Here is a 17076-nt window from a genome sequence, read left to right on the forward strand (position 1 = left end):
CTGGACGCTGCAGTGCGTTCCTCGTTACCTGACCCAATGTTTTGGGTTCCCGAATGGAAGACACACACACACACACACACACACACACACACACACACACACACACACACACACACAGCCTTTATAATTTGATATGACTCAAACGGCTCAATGGCTGGGCCACTTCCTAACTTCCATGTGGCTATCCACCCCCCTCTGATATTCCCAATCATTACTTACTATAATCTATATTTCATCTTAGCTGCCCTGGGCCCAACTGGGCAAGCCTCCTGGAACCACTTTTCTCTGGTTCCAACATGGCGACTATGCTTTCTGTCCTGCACCATCTCAGGAGTAGTCTTGATTCTCCTCCTCTTGGCATGGCGGATCTTTTTTGCTCCTTCCTCAGTTCCTTGCAGGAGAATCCTAAAAGTCCCGCCTCTGTCTGCCCCGCCCAGCCATTGTCTGCCAGCAACTTTATTTACCAATCAAAATCAACTGGAAGCTGGGTCCCTCGGTGTCTTGTGTTTGCATGTGAAGGTTCTCGTGCAATTTTGGGGACGCATATTAACATAATACAGGCATCATTAGACCAAACTCAGGACACCCTGTGTTCCGGCCCCGACTTCTCTTCATGATGGACTATAAGCTGTTACATGAAATAACCCCCTCCTCCCCGAAGCTGCCTTTTGGTCACAGCATCCTTCACAGAGATAGAGAGCAAATTAAAACATATACTGTGGAATTTCAATAACTTGTGTTAACTGAAACTGGTGTGATATGATTCTTTTCCCATCAGTAGCAGAGAAACTCACTGATCCCCAACAACCATATCAGGCAGTTTGGCAACCCCCTCTAACTACAGCTTTGTGGTATCGGATGCCCTTTTCTGACCTCTCGTCACCACATTCATGTGTAACAGACCTGCAAAAAGACACACAAACAAATGCATAGCTAAAAATCAACACAAATCATAAAAAAATATTTTTTTCTGGTACTGTGAAAATCTGTAATGTTCTAATGATAGCACTGCAGGAGAAGCATTAGACATTAGACACTGAATTAATGTTTTCAATCTGTCCGGAGTTGGCAATGAAGTATTGAAAAGATGCTAGCAGATATTTATACGGTTGTATAAAACTCTACAAATTAAATTGTGATTTGGAATTTTTGCGTTCATTTTTATTTCCTTGAAACATCTATTTTATGTGTGAAAACTGAGGCAAGGAAAAAAAACACTGTTGGGTATAAATAAGACTACGAGATTCACTATTTCCTCTACTAGATGTCTGACATGATTAGGTGAGGGAGAATTGGAAAAAATAAAAATTAAAAAAAGTGTCCTGATCAAAAGTCAAGATTTACTTGAAGTAAAAATATGACTAGTTTTCCTGCTAAAATTAAACTTATTTTGAAAACAAGGATATTAAAATAAGTATTTGGCTTTTATGATTAAAATAAGGCATCAGAAGAGGGAAATTGCCCTGGGAACTCATATCATGGGCTTGTTGCTGCTAGCAAGGTGAATCTAACTCTACCTGAGTTCAGAAAAAAAAAAACTGTGCTGTGCATATAAATACGTGTATATGTACACAGTTTTCTGCATAAATATACAAATACCTAGCAAGGAAGCACTGTTGATATTTTGCCTATTCTCTTAAAATGAGACTAGAGGCTTTTACGTAAAATAGAGTTGTAAGAGTCACCATATAATGTGTTTTCCCCTCTGCCTCCCTCACCCTCTCAGAAAACAACCTAACAGTGTAGATCTCTAGTTTCAAGGCAGACATTGTTAAACCAATAAATTTAACAGATAATGTCTGTCTGTCTGTCTCTCTCTCTGTGTGTGTGTGTGTGTGTGTGTGTGTGTGTGTGAGAGAGAGAGAGAGAGAGAGAGAGAGAGAAAGAGAGAGATCTAAATAAATTTTAGATAACCTAATGAAAGTGCATGCTATTTACTTCATTGATTTCATACTTTATCACAGGCATAGTTCATGTTTCAGGTATATGTTAAAGACCCAGGCTTACAAAAGTCAGCACATTGAACTGACTGTAAAGAAGCCAGAATGGATACAGCGAGGGCAAGGCCAAACTCATGTAAGAGACAGGGACAGTAACAACTCTCTGAGCACATGCCTAGACTTGGCTTTTCGTGTGGAGGACATGAGTAGCTGCTTGACTGTTTGGAGGAGCATGTGGCACAACCACGGTTTAAAGGTATTCTGTCAGCCACTGCACCACACCACAGGCTATCAATCAGTGATATTTTGTTTTTAGGAGCTTATGATGTCATGCCTAAAGATACACACAATTCCATGACAAGTTAGGCATGTACCCCTGAAGTGTTTGCTCTAAAATTTGCTCTAAAATGTATGGGAGAAACACTTGTTAAGAAAAATGTGTTTTTAAAAAAAACACTTAAATATTACAAAGTTATTGTAAAATCCTCTTGAGTTTAAATATCAATTAAAATATATTAATGGTATTTTATGCTTGTGGTAGCTCAGAATTTGAGCATATCAGATAGGAGAAAGATTTCAAAGAAAAGAAAACTTAGTCAATGATGATAAAAATCTATGTAACAGAACTGCAACATATGGATGATAAAATTTTAAGTCATTTTATTAGATCCATCAACATTATGGCTTCCGATTGACAAGCATGCATATTTTATCAATAAAATATGAAACGACTATTAGCGAAGTGGTGATGCACACCTTTAATCCTAGCACTGCAGAGGCAGAGGCAAGCAGATGTCTATGAGTTCGAGGCCAGCCTGGTTTACAGAGTGAGTTTCAGGATATCCATGCACAGTGAAATCCTAAAAGGGGGAGGGGCACTGTACGGATGGCATAGCCGTTAGGAGCACTGGCTGCTCATTCAGAGAACCTGGCTTCAATTACCAGAAGTCACATGGCAGTCCACAACTGTCTGTACCTCCAGATCTAGATGATCTGACTACCTCACACAAACATAAATGCAGGCAAAACACCAATGTAGATGGGAAAAAAATGCGAGTGGTGGTGGCATATGCCTTTAATCCCAGTATTCAAAAGGCAGAGGCAAGTTGAGCTCTGAATTCAAGGCCAGCCTGGTCTATGGAATGAGTTCCAGGACAGTCAGAGGTACACAGAGAAACCCTATCTCAGGGGGAAATATGACACCACTAATTTATATTGGATAATATTACTTACTGGGCTGATTTAGAACACCTTTTACTTTTAGCTTCTGAATTATGTGTATGTATGTGTGTGTACATGTCAGTTTGTGCCCATGAGTGCATACGTGTGTGCACACACTTGTAGGTTTGTGCACGTGGGTGCAGTGTCTGTGGAATCTAGGAAAGAGTGTCAAGTCCTATGGAGCTGCAATCACAGGCAGTTGTGGGCCACCTTATATGGGTGCTGGGAATCAAACTCAAGTCCCTTGCAAGAGCAGTCAATGTTCTTAACCTCTGATCCATCTTTCCAGCCCCTGAGTTGGTATTTTTGAAACGATTTTTTTAAATCACACTTTACCAAGATTATATGTCAGCTCGCAGAAAAGCTTGGACACTCCAGGAGAGCCTGTAATTGGGTTTCAGAACCACGGACAGCACCAGAGTCTCTGAATTGGTTCCTGACCCTGCTTGACGAAGTTGGTTTTGAGAAAAAGACAGATCTGCCTTTTTTTAAAATTTCAAGTGGTTTATGACCCAAGACTCATAAAAAATTGTAGAAAATTAAGTAAGTAAACTAATATATATTGAACAGATCATATATTCAGCCTAATTTTGGTTTTCTCATTTGCTTACCAACTGGGAAACCTTGAATTGTGCTCCTACCCTCCTAAACAGGCTTTCACTTCGGACTATAGTGTAGCACAATTATTACATTTCAGATTCCCTATACGGTTTGAAATGTTTCAGAAAGTTTGATTGACTGAGATTGTTGTCTTTTCATAATTTCGTCATTCTCTTAACAACAAGCATATTTCTTTTTTTTTTGAATATTCTTTTTTTTATTTTATTTTTTTTATTATCTTGAGTATTTCTTATATACATTTCAAGTGTTATTCCCTTTCCCGGTTTCCGGACAGACATCACCCTCCCCCCTCCCCTTCCTTGTGGGTGTTCCCCTCCCAAACCTCCCCCCATTGCCACCCTCCCCGCATAGTCTAGTTCACTGGGGGTTCAGTCTTAGCAGGACCCAGGGCTTCCCCTTCCACTGGTAACAAGCATATTTCTTATGACAATTATACTACTCCACAAAGAGAGGACCAATAATGGCATGATTAATAATTCCAATTATTTTCATATAGCACTTTTCAGTAATGTTCTGAAAACTCAGATTTCACGTACACATAATAATAACAAATCAAACTCCAAATGTTAAACTACGTTTTTAAAAATGCAAAGTATAATGACTTTCAAATGCTTAGTTTGTAACTAACCAGAGTAGTTGAGTTCGAATACATTAGAATTCTGAAGTATACACCATTTAGTTTTATTTGTTGAATGTTGCTTTGCCAGAGGAAGTTGAATTGCAGTAATTCCACTTGTGACCAGGAGATGGAGCTGTCACGCAAGACGCTACCTTCCTCCATTTATTTATTTATTTATTTTAATTTAGCATGCTGTTTTCTGACAGTGGGTACCATCGGGTGAGTGAGTGTCAGAACAGAAAGCTAAGGCAGAAGCAGAGAGATTGCAGTGATCGCCCTGTCTTTGCTTTTCCTCTTTAGTAAGGATATTATTGCACATGTGAGATTTTTACTTCCTACTGTAGGCTGAATTCTAGAAACCTGCACTGGAGACTGCTACATTCAACACGCACATGGATTCTGTGCTATGATTACCATTCCTTTTATTTCAGGTAAGCAAGCATGATTCTATCTTTGTCGCATCGGGTGAATCACGACTCTACCAAACGATGGCATTTAAAATACGATGTGCTTTGTATTGTTGCATTCAAACCTAAAAGGTTTGAATGCTCTAATTCTGGCTGTTCTGCATTTTTTTTTAAAAAAATTGTCCTATGCTAACATGATCACTGGCTGTGCCATGTTGTATTTTAATGTGTCTACGGCTTCTCAGCCTCTCGTATCTGTGGCTGTATTTGTGTAGCATAAAAAGATAAAGCTTTCAGACTGAGGGATGGGCCTTCTTCTCACGAGGGAAATACTGATGCTTAATGCGTTGAACGAATCATAGAGATGTAATGAAGCAGACTAACATGGCAGTGGCTCTGCCAGGGCCCACAGCTGAGCATCCTGGTCTTAGAGATGCACCAGCATCCTGAGCCCAAGGCGTTTTTTGAACAATTGCTGCTGCTATGATGTTGGGATTCTTTAGGGGTTTTTGTTTTTGTTTGTTTGTCTGTTTTAACCTTTTAGAACGGCATGGAAGTCATACTTCTAGCCCAGGAGTGAAGATTGATGTAATGTGTTTAATAGACTCCGCGTGACAGCATTGGACCTCCCCCCACTCCCCCCTTAGGAGAACAGTGAAAACTAATTAATTGTTGGAGGAAATGGATTATCCTTATCTGTGAAAAAAAGACAGTGGGCATTTAGAATAGTTCCTATTGTGGAAAGTGTTCACGTTTTAAACAATTTTAGGTCACGTGATGTTAGCTAAAGAGTAGAATGACTCAGGAGGTGGAAATGGCAACAACCTGCTTTTTTTTTTCCTCCTGACTCCTATGATTTCCTGTAAAGTCTCTTTTTTGTGATCATCGATAGAAGCAGAAAATGAAATATAGAAACGTCACATCCAGAAGCCATTGGTGGTCATTTGGCTCGACATTTGGATAGATTTTTAATGAATTAAAAATAAACAGGAATATTTTTTGCAAGATTGTTAACTGCTTCACTCCCTCTTAATAAAAAATTTGTGTGTGTGAGTGTGTGTGTGTGTGTGTGTGTGTGTGTGCATGTGCGTGTGTAGGTGGCAGGCAGTGGGGGGTGCATGCATTTGGGATGTTCCTATCTCAGTCATCATTTTCCTATGAAAAGGGAATTATGCTATGTCTCAGGCTGTGAAAGCTATGGGTTGTCTGGGATGTTTAGGAATGCTGAAGAAAATATTATTTGAATCTGTAGAATCTACTGAGAGTTTCCAATTACATGGAGTTCAATAAGTAGGATGATATTTAGAATCACGGATTTTTATTTGGCATGTTTCCATCTTCCATTTAGAGAAGAGCAACCATGGCTGAGAGGTTGTGTGGGCTCTACACTAAGTGAACTATTACACTCAGAATCTATGTTAAATTAAATGCAGCAGGTAAGACTAGGACTCCGATTGGCCGTCTTCAGAATCTTCCACAACAATTATCTTCACTGTTAACATATCCAAACAGCATATTCCAGGTGTACTGATATTGACTCTGGGGGATGTTGACTTGGCAAATTCTGTAAAATAGTTTCTTTCAGTGTATATTGCTCAGTGGATAAACATGCACAGGTTTAAATTTTCTCAGGGGTCTTTCTAAAATCCACAAGACAACGACTCCATTAAACACTTATGGAAACTGTATTACTAAACGTGTTGTCACTTCAGCTTAGGGACACTGTCTACCTTGTGCTCCTGAATGACACACTGCCTTATAGAATCTTATTATCCTATTTCTTCTATCCTATAAAATAGTCTGTGTATACATAGAGAGTAATCTGTGAATACTTAGGTGGTTATACAGACTATATAATATTTCTTCAATATCTGAACAAAAGAAAGGCTTTAATATGTTCCATTTCTACATAAATATTGTGAAATATTACATCTTTACTAAAGAGCAATTCATGGTACAAAGTGAAAAGTAGTTCCAGGTGCAAAGGAGATGGGTCTGTGGCTGGCAGTGAGCACTGCTCTTGCAGAGGGACCTGCATTCAGCCCCTAGCACCCACTCTGGGCAGCGATCTTCTGTAACTCAAGCGCCAAGGGATTCAATACCTTCTTCTGCCTTCACTGCATCCTGCATTCACACATCATTCCCATACAGAGGCATACACACAACCTGAAAATAAACCAAATCTTCAAAAAGAAAAGAAATTTGCTTTAGAGGACCTGACACTTTCTTCTGGCCTCTGTGGTGCACCCGTCTACCCACCCAGACGCTTACCCCACACACTGCTACACAATACAAATAATTAAAAACTAAATGAAACTTAAATAGAGATATACATGTGCAGCAACTGTCACTGCTTAAAATATTATAAACACCAAAATATGGGATGAAGAAATGGGAAAAGCAGGTGGGACTGTGATGTGAGGCCTATCTTACGCCAGGCACTGTGTATCAACATGGGCTCAGAGTTTATGATGATAGAAGTCTCAGGGAAAAGTAAATTTAAAGGCTATTGAAAAGTTAGATCTTTAAGAAAAAACTGAATATGAATTAACAATACAATTTTGCTCAATTTAGGCACAGAGAGAGGTAAGCCCTTGGAAGGAAATTGAGGTTTATTCAGTATTTAAGAGAAGAATTATGGAGAATGAACAATAATCCAATGTTATTTTTGTTTGTTTGCTTATTATATTATGTTGCTATTTTCCTCTGGGGTACTGAAAGTAACATAAGAAATTTGATTTTCAGTATTAAATATTCAACCTACTCAAGCATACGCAATGTTAGATTATATGCGGAGGCTGGTCTTCTGAATTGGTATGAAGTCACAGAGAGCATTTAAATCTCACATAAAAGCAAATCCACGGGGAGGTACCATTGAGGAACATTCCGTTTGGTTAGGATCAGGGAAAATTACATCTGTAAGTCATTGGAAAAAAGTTGAGGCCAGAAACAGCAGTCAGAGTGTTAGAGGGTACAGGGAGAGATTGGTTCCGTGACTGTATCAAACATGGCGTCGCAGGCTAGAGGAGTTCCTTAGTTGTCAATGTTTGTTCTTCCTGAGGTTGGATTCCCAGCACCTACATGGCAACTCACAGCTGTCTGTAACTCCAGCTCCAGGGGCAGCCTCTTCTGGTCTCTGTGGGCACTGAGCACACAGGATGCTCAGACTTACCTACAGGCAAAACCATTCATACACATAAAATAAAGTAACTCTTAAATAAAAAACCTATAAGACCAGAAGAGGTGGCTGATCCTTCAGAATAGTGCTGTGTACATCATTGTGAGTGGCTTCTTGCTGGAATTTAAGTCTGTAAATTCAGAATATGTATTCTCTTTAAACCTACTGACCCCCTAGAGAGGGCCATTTGCGGCATATGGACTTTCTAGAAAGGACCATTAATCCTCAGCAGCAAAATGCTTCCCTGCAGGGCACAGTTTGGTCACATTAATCCTAGAATGAGCCATTAAGAGCACTACTTTAAGGCAAGCTCACCATGCATGTCAATACCATGTTACTCTCAAGACAAACACCACTGAAAGCTGGCTTTTGGTTGCTCCAATGAACACTGAGCACACAGAGTGGTTTGACTGGGAATGTCCCCCACAGTCTCACACGTTCACACATCTGTTCCCTCGTTGGTGCTGCTGTTTGTGGGGGTTAGAAGGTACATCTTGTTGGAGGAAGTGTGTCCCAGGAGGCAAGCTTTGGGAGTGGGAAGACTCACCAATTCCAGGTCATCCTGGCAGTTCAAGAGGTGAGCTCTCAGCTTCTGTTACTGCTGCCTTCCTTGCCTCTTGCTGCTATGATAGATTCTTATCCCCCTGGGACCCTAGGCCCAAGAAAAATCTTTCCTTTCATAAGTTTTCTTGGTCATTATATTTTGTCACAGCAACATTTCAGACTTTGGGTTAGACATTATTCAAGCTCTTTCCTAGTCCTCCCATTTCATTGGTACTTGAACCAGGATGCGCCTAGAGAGAAAAGAGTTTGCATATTCACCATTTTCCTTTGCTAACATCTTCGACGCCCCCTACCAGAAATCCTCTGTCCTGTCGGTTGGCAAGCCCAGAATTCTCTCTGCTTTTCTTTAGTCACTCTCAATGTGGCAAAGGGATGTTGATGTTGAATTTCATCTTTCACACAGAAGCGGTTCTCTCAGTTCAGCCCCACTTAGTTCATTTTAGAACTGGCTGGATACAGATATGGCATCAGGACTCCAGAGCTCACTGTGTTCTGTGGGGTCAGAGTGAGGAGGTCAAAGGCGTGCATAATCAGCTTGGCTACTGGTAGCTTTTCTTCCGTCAGGGCTGACTCTGGGCACAACAATAGAAGGCAGATGTTCTCCAGATGCTCCTTGACCTCTGTTTCCCTCTTGGCATCTTCCCCTGAGGACATCCTACATGTCTTCACAAATACCTCAGCTACTTTCTCACTCTTGTAAGGTTATCTTTAGCTCTGATACCTAGTTAATAAAATAATGTATAATTCAAATTGCACATGTGGTTCCTAAATAATTTCTTAATAGATTTAGACTTTACAGCCATCTATAGAATTTATATCCCTGCAATTGTCTGAAGTTTGATGTAACAGGCTTCTTAGAAGAATAGCGTGGACAGTTTGAGTGCTTGAATGGCCATATCACTGTTATAAATGAACAGACTAACTCAGATGTCATTCCACTGACATCTGTTGAACACAGGCAGTTGATTCTTGGAAAACATCTGTATCAGGAGGTTCTGAAATATGCATTACCCGCTCAGAAACCCTAAATAATCATTTCAAAGCTTGGAGCCCTTTCAAAGGATCTAATGTTCGGTTTTCTTGTTATTTGTCTTTGCAAAAATCTGTTTTATAAACTTATAACTTTAACATAGGTCATAGAACACACACACACACACACACACACACACACACACAATTAAATCTCACAATAATAGTTTCCAGCTTTCTGTTCCAGGCAAGAATTTACACACAGCTTTTTCACATGCCTGCTATCTCTATAATATATGTTTGTGTTTTCTTCTCCAAAATTTAATCTAATAAAAGCAGAATCCATGAAAAAAAAAAGTTTACCGATTTGGGCCTAATGATGAGTCCTAGGACTCAGACCTGACATACACTCACCATGTCAATGAAGGAAAATGAGATCCTTACGAGGGTAGCTGTGGATTACACTGATTCCAAGGAATCAAAGTTTTATTTACATTTTGAGGCCAAAAGTTTGGCAATAGAATGGTGTCTACAGCAGTATTGTTTTAATGTAAGAAAAGATCACTTGAATCAAGAGCCTGGGGCAAAATGTCATAAAATCGAGAAGTAAATGCACTGTGTTTGCCCTCTGTAACAGTAATTCAATAATGGTGTCTTTCCTTATAATTCAAAGCTGTAAAATATCTCAGTATAATTCGATTAATACCCTCAATTATGATCTTTAATGAAGATAATGTCCTTGCTGATAACTAATATGGCCATTTTTAAATTTAATTTCTAAAATTTTCAGAGTTTAAGAGGTGAGCATATCTTCTAATTTGTTTTAAATTTTTGGATTATTTTTGAGACAGGGCCTCACTGTGTAATTCTGAAGCTCTCCTGAAACTAACATTATAGACAAGGCTGGCCTGGAACTCTCAGAGATCTGTCTCCGATGCCCAAGTGCTAGTATTCAAGGTGTGCACCGCCATGCCTGGCTTTGAGGCAAGCATATTTCAAACACGTTTTTATATCAAGTTGGGGTAAAACATTTTTGAGGGTTAAAAGATTATCATTTAGGTATGTTATTTAAAATTGTTAGAAGATAAATTTGCCATGGAATAAAATGCCCTTAGGGGAACAATCACCCCAAGAAGTATTTTAATCATTTCTATTACTATTTCACTTTGGGATACTGTCCTTTGCAGCTATCTAATATTGGCTAGATTTTGTGTTCTCCATATGAGCATGCCTTGATGGTATTATTGAACAACTGTAAATTCTATGATCATGTGATTTTTACCTTACCTGCATATTAGGATAGGAACTATGTAAGAGAGGGCAGCAATAAAATAACAAAATTCTTATATAAGGAATTGGTTGGGCTGTCATGATAAAGGAGAGACTTTATCATAAGATTATTTAAGATAAAAATGAAGTCTGTTGCCTTTCTGTGAATAATTGATGTCAAGATGTGAAATATCTGAGACATAAAGCTGGCCATCTAGGGAGGGTGCTGGCCATGGCATTTGTCACCCAGCATTAGATTGCTTAGATGCATTTCTCTTTTCTCATGTTTCTTGTGGACTGAAAACTTGAGGGAGACCAGTGTAATCAAAAACTTAAGAAACCATATCCACAGATACTGAATGTGTCTGCTTAGAAGTTCAGTGCAGATGACCGCATGCAGTGTTATAGATCCGGAGGCTTAGTATTTATCTGGGGCTAGCTCTGTTCCTGTGGAATAGCCTTTCTTTGACAACCTCTGTGCTGGAACTAACGTCTTATGGCTGATAGATTAAAAACCATTTGCAATCTATTGAGTTGGCTGACAATTAGCTTCCACCTGCCCAAAAGTTAGCATTTCACTCGATAGCATATTGGCCTCATAGAAAAGTTCCCCATATCTTGCTGTAGTTGCCAATGTATTTTAAACTTTCCTTGACTAATGACTTTCTCTATCCGTGAAAATATAAAACATCATGAAACTGCTTTGATTTTAAAACATGGAATTTTTAGTAACTTCATTATGTGTTCCCAGGCCGTGGTCACTCAAACTTGCTCCAGAATGAACACTCTGTTATTTCCTTTAAGGTGGGAGCTATGGTTTTTGCATTGACACCAGCAACTTCCAGACAGAAAGGACTTGCTAGGCAAGAGCTCAGACCTGTGTGGAACATTCTTAGTTAAGACTTGTTTTAGAATCAGGTGATATAAAATGTAGTGTATAACAAAGGATGTGATTTATTAGCAAGTTCTCAAGAAGAAAGTGTGTAAATCAAATCAAGTCATGGCAAACTGGTGATGTCGGACTGCCTCGTTTTTACAATCTTTAAAAGGAAAGGCAGAAGACAGTTCTATCATGTCTTATATTGAAGCACTGCACCCAGATCAATTATTCCTGATTTTAGTCCCTAGGTGTCAGAAAGTCTAAATGTAAAGTGGCCCATCATTTAGATTAAAAAAAAAATCCGACAAGTTGTCTTTGCCACTGGCTGTGATAGACAAGAAGTCAAAATCCTGAGTGACACATGAGTCCTCAGTTATGTCCTAAGAAATGGTATAATTCTGTAGATTTTGAGACTGACCTCCTATGCATAGAAGGTAACTCTTTACAGAATCGTGGTTAGTAAATCATACTGACTATGGATCTGGGCTTAGAATAAGCAGATTATAGGAAATTGTTTTCCACTTGGTATATATTCTCCCTCAGGGAAGAAGAGTCTGAAATGGAGCCTTCTGGAACCAGCTCTATGGCCCTTGGCCAAAATCTCCCTAGATATCCAGTAATTTTCTCCCAGAAAGTTTAAGATGAAATAAGTCTACTAAACTAAAAATAGCAGTTCACAGATTGCTAGCTGAATGTTAATTTTCCCCTAGACTTACTTAGTTTATATAGCCGAATATTTGCATGCAAGTATTTCTCTGCTCCGTATGCATGAGGGATCCACAGAGGCCAGAAGAAGGCATCAGATCCCCTGGAACTGGAGTTACTGACAATAATCATTCACTAAGCTGGTGCCGGGAACCGGACCCTGGTCCTCTACCAAGGTAGTGGGCTAAGCTCTCTCTCCATCCCCCATAATTTTCAGATAGGGTAACTTGGTGGACTAAATAATTGGACATTCCTGTATCAATATCAAAATAATTTAAATAGAACGGTTTTTAAATAGAAATTTAAGTTTATCATTTTTATGAAAACCTCCACACACAGAAATAAGAAGAGAGTCTAAAACTTAAGTGTCAAGCAAGAACTCTGATCCAAGGCATACGAGCACCCAAAGGAGGTGTATCGTTTACAGAAAAGGTTCTAGCACCCTGGGCTATTTTGTTGTTTAGTTCAGTTAAGTGAGAAAGTTGGCCTCATATTTTCTGTGCTTCAGTTCCTTAGTTCTAATAATATTGTTTACTGATTTAGCTTTTAGAAGCCACCAGGATTTAACCAAAATTACTCAACTGATTCTCTTAAAAAGTCTTGTGTATTATTCTAAAATCTCAGCTTAGATACTTGTTTTCGATAAGCAGGAAACGGAAAACTTTCCTTGAGTGGTCAAGATAGCTCAGTGAGAAAAGACACATGCCACCAAGCTTACCCGTCTGAGTCCAGTTTTGAGGACCCTATGGTGGGAAGAGAAAACTGACCTAGGCTCCCACACTATAGTGCACACTTACCCCTTCTCCCCCCAACATACAATAAATAAGTAAAACGTGTTTTTTAGAAAGTGTAACCAATTTCCTTGTGTAAGTCCATGTTCATGTCATGTCTGGGCTTTAGTGTGTGTGTGTGTGTGTGTGTGTGTGTGTGTGTGTGTGTGTGTGTGTGTGTGTAGGTCAAAGTTCAATAACAAGTCTCTCCCTCCATCTTTCTCCACCTTATTTTTGAAAGAGGAGTTCTCACCGAATCTGGAGTCCAGTGTCTGCTAGTGTGTCTGGCCAGTGTGTTTCCATTCAGGCTTTGCCGTTCCAGCGCTGTATGGGCATGTACTGACAAGCCCAGCTTTTTCCTGTAGATGCTAGAGATCAACTCAAGTACTCCTGCCTGTGCACTTTACTATCTAACCTGGAGAGTTTAATCCTTCCTCTATGGGCAAGTACTGAAATGTGTCCATTGAATATATTTCTGTATCTTATACACTTCAGAGTGTCAGTGAGAGATATTTTCTAACATAAGCTATGAACAAAATTACCTCTTAATTATATGAAACTCAACTATCACTTCCTTTATAATGTTCTCTGTTGTATACAAATGAAACATTCATCACTCTCACCTCTCTCTGTACCTGTTATAGTATGGATTAGACATCTCTGTACCTGGGTTATCATCTAATGAAAATTCAAACATTAATGAGACAGATTTTTGTGTCATATTTTTTTCCTAAGGTACCAAGAACCAACACACACACACACACACACACACACACACACACACACACACACACGGCTGTGTTAGCTGGCATTCAGATTGCTGTGAAGAATGCCTGACATAAACAGTTTAAAATCAGGAAAGGCATCTAGGTTAGAGTGGCAGAGTTTTCTGTCTATGGTAATGGGAACGGTGTGGTAGAATAGGTTCCAATCCATAGCAGTTGGGGAGCAGAACACTATGACTTCTTGGTGGTGGTGGGACAAGATATAACTACAAAAGACACTCCCCAGAGACCTGCTTCTTCTAGCCAGGCCTCCTCTTTGAAAAGAACAATCCATTGAAATATTTAAATCATCAGCGGGTAAATAAGCCAGTAGGTGAGAGTCACCACTATCTGATTGGCTCTCGAAGTGCTCTGGAAGCACTCACTCTCAAGGACACACCAAGATGTGCTTCCCTGAGCTCATTGGTATTGCTTGGTTCCGTCAAGATGACAATCAAAATGAATAATCACAACTGAGTTCCAAGGGAGAGCATCAGTGTGTGAGAGCTGCATTATTTGATCCAGATATTGTTTGAAAAGCCTTGTTTGCATCATGCAAATGTGTCCTGCTTCTAAAGGCTGACTAAAATAAGTCATAGCAGTTTCCTTTCGTGGACATGCTCTTAACAGTTTAATGGCCTTTTAATTTGATTTCATTTTCAGTTTACTCCTGTTGGTATGCGCAGTGAAACAAACAAGCATACAGCATATAAAATATTCAGAGGGACTAATAATTACAATTCTCCTGTTATCTGTCTCCTGAGTGTGCACATGCTCTCTGGAATCTTTGGGCTCCACAATAGGGTAACTTTTATAGGCAGTGTCTTAAGTTCAGTTTGTATTGCTATGAGCAATAAAGACCATGACCCAAAGCAATTTGGGAAGAAAAAGTTTTAATTGGCTTACCTATGCTGGGTCACGCTCCATTGAAGGAAGCTCAGACAGGAACTCAAGACAGGAATCTGGAGACAAGAAGCAAACACCATTGAAGAGTACTGTTTACAAGCTCGCCCCCATGGCTTACTCAGCCTGCATTTTATATAACCCAGGATGACCCGCCCAAGGGTGTTACTGTGAGCTCACATGTCAATCATTAATCATGAAAATGCTTCACAGAGCTGCCTAGGTTCAATCTGATGGAAATACTTTCTCAGTTGGGAAATCCCTCTTCCCAGATGACTCTAGCTTGTGTCAAGTTTTAAAAGACGAAAAACTAAGCCAGTGTAGAATTAACCAATAATAGACACACGCACACACTCATACACACGCACTCACCATATAACATACAGCCTGTATCTTCTTCTGTCAAAGTTGTAACCTTAACAATACAGAGATGTAAGTGCCATAGGAGAAATAAAATGTAGTTTGCAACACTCTTCTAGCATATTGACTGCAAAGATTGTGGATTTTGGCAATAATTTTAAATCTTTAATTGCAGAATTTAGACCAAACCTTATTTATATAGTCAGTAACGTCACATTCTTCTTCACTTTCTCCCACCATTATGCATTCTCTGACTTTTCATGTTTGTTGACTCTGTCAAAGATTTCCTCTCGTTGTTCAAAACCACAGAGTTGTAAATGACACAGAATGTGCTTTTAAAAAAATAATGAAATACGTCTTAGTCCTGCAAGCATTTCATAATATATGAGTAGTTTATTGAGTTCTAGAATATGCTGTGTCAGTTTCAGTGAAAATGTTTCTTGAAATCAGAGAAAATAATGTTTTAGGACCCAGTGTTCTTTAGAAGTGACAAACAGATTCTTGACTACTGAGCACAGAATCAGATGAAATAGGCAAGAACAATGCCCTAGCTAGGAGAGTGTGAATCATAAATGAGCAATCCATCCACAGGTTAAGGGCAATCTATAGATATCTGAAATATTCCAATATTCTTGTGGTAAAAAACAGTGGAACTTGGTGGTATGAGGACAGGGCATTGTAGTTTCCTTTCAGGCTGATATGTCTGGTCTGACAGACTGGTCCTACCTTGCTTGGGAATGCTGTCCTTTCCAGGGTCAAGACTAGGGTAACCCCCTCCCTGATCTCTCTTCCCTTAGTATGGCAATGAAACACAGAGGCCATAGTTCTGCCAAGTGACCTGACTTCTTGTGCATCCCACTAATTATTCTTTCCTCTTCCTCTGCTGCTGGTCTGGTGTGCACCATGCTTTACTCACTGCCCCTTATGCTACTACACTGTTGTCAGGAATTTTTAATACCGTTGGCTTAATCCCTTTGATTAAATTCCCCCTATTAGATGTATCGTATCTTTTCTGCCAATAATTATATTGGTGAAATAGCTGACATTCTATGAAACATCTCCTGCTCTATAGGCCTGTATTTAAAAAGTTGCTGCTATTTGATCCTCACAATGATCCTGGTAGTTTGGTATTTAACATCCAAGAGTACAAAGAAATTAGAAGTTATATAACTCGGTAGCCTTGCAGATTAGAAACCTTAGCAGCCAAAACAGCGTGTGTGGAGCAAGACATGAACTCTAGGCTTAGATTTTGTTTTGTTTTTCCTTTTTTTTTTATTTAATTTTTTTTTACACTCCAGATTTTATTCCCCTCCTAGTCCACCCTCCAATTGTTCCACATCCAATATCTCCTCCCGCCCCCCTGTTTCCACGCGGCTGCCCCCTCCATCCTCACTACATCAGACCTCTAAACACCCTGGGGCCTCCAGTCTCTTGAGGGTTGGTGCATCTTCTCTGATTGAGCCCAGGCTAGGCAGTCCTCTGCTGTGTTGGGGGCCTCGTATGCTGCCTGGTTGGTGTTCCAGTGACTGAGAGATCTCAGGGGTCCAGGCTAATTGAGACTGCTGGTCCTCCTGCCCTGCTCCTCAGCTTCCTCCAGCTTTTCCCTAATTCAGTCACAGTGTTCAGGAGTTTCTGTCCGTTAGTTGGGTGTAAATATCTGGGTCTGACTTTCTTAGCTGCTTGTTGGGTCTTTCAGAGCACAGTAATGATAGGTCCCTGTTTGTGAGTGCTCCATAGCTTCAATAATTGTGTCAGACCTTGGGGCTCCCCTTGAGCTAGATCCCACTTTAGGCCTGTTGTTGAACCTTTGTTTCCTCGGGATCCTCTCCACTTCTATCCCTGCAGTTCTTTCATACAGGAACAATTGCAGGTCAGAATATTTGACTGTGGGACGACAACCCCATCC

The 17076-nt window shown here is 39.8% G+C and overlaps 1 protein-coding gene across 2 annotated transcripts in view; it reads left to right on the forward strand.

Annotated features, from left to right (window-relative positions):
* The first annotated feature begins 4525 nt into the window (after nucleotides 1-4525).
* The window catches only part of Scn2a (sodium voltage-gated channel alpha subunit 2), a 142474-nt gene continuing 129923 nt past the window's right edge, over nucleotides 4526-17076 (forward strand). The window contains exon 1 of one of the 2 annotated variants that reach the window (XM_087648716.1): nucleotides 4526-4832. The gene's annotated coding sequence lies outside the window, so the exon portion shown is untranslated. 2 annotated transcript variants of the gene reach the window in all.

Source organism: Rattus norvegicus, chromosome 3 (assembly GCF_021556685.1).
Source record: "Rattus norvegicus strain SHRSP/BbbUtx chromosome 3, alternate assembly SHRSP_T2T, whole genome shotgun sequence".
Lineage (NCBI taxonomy): Eukaryota > Metazoa > Chordata > Mammalia > Rodentia > Muridae > Rattus > Rattus norvegicus.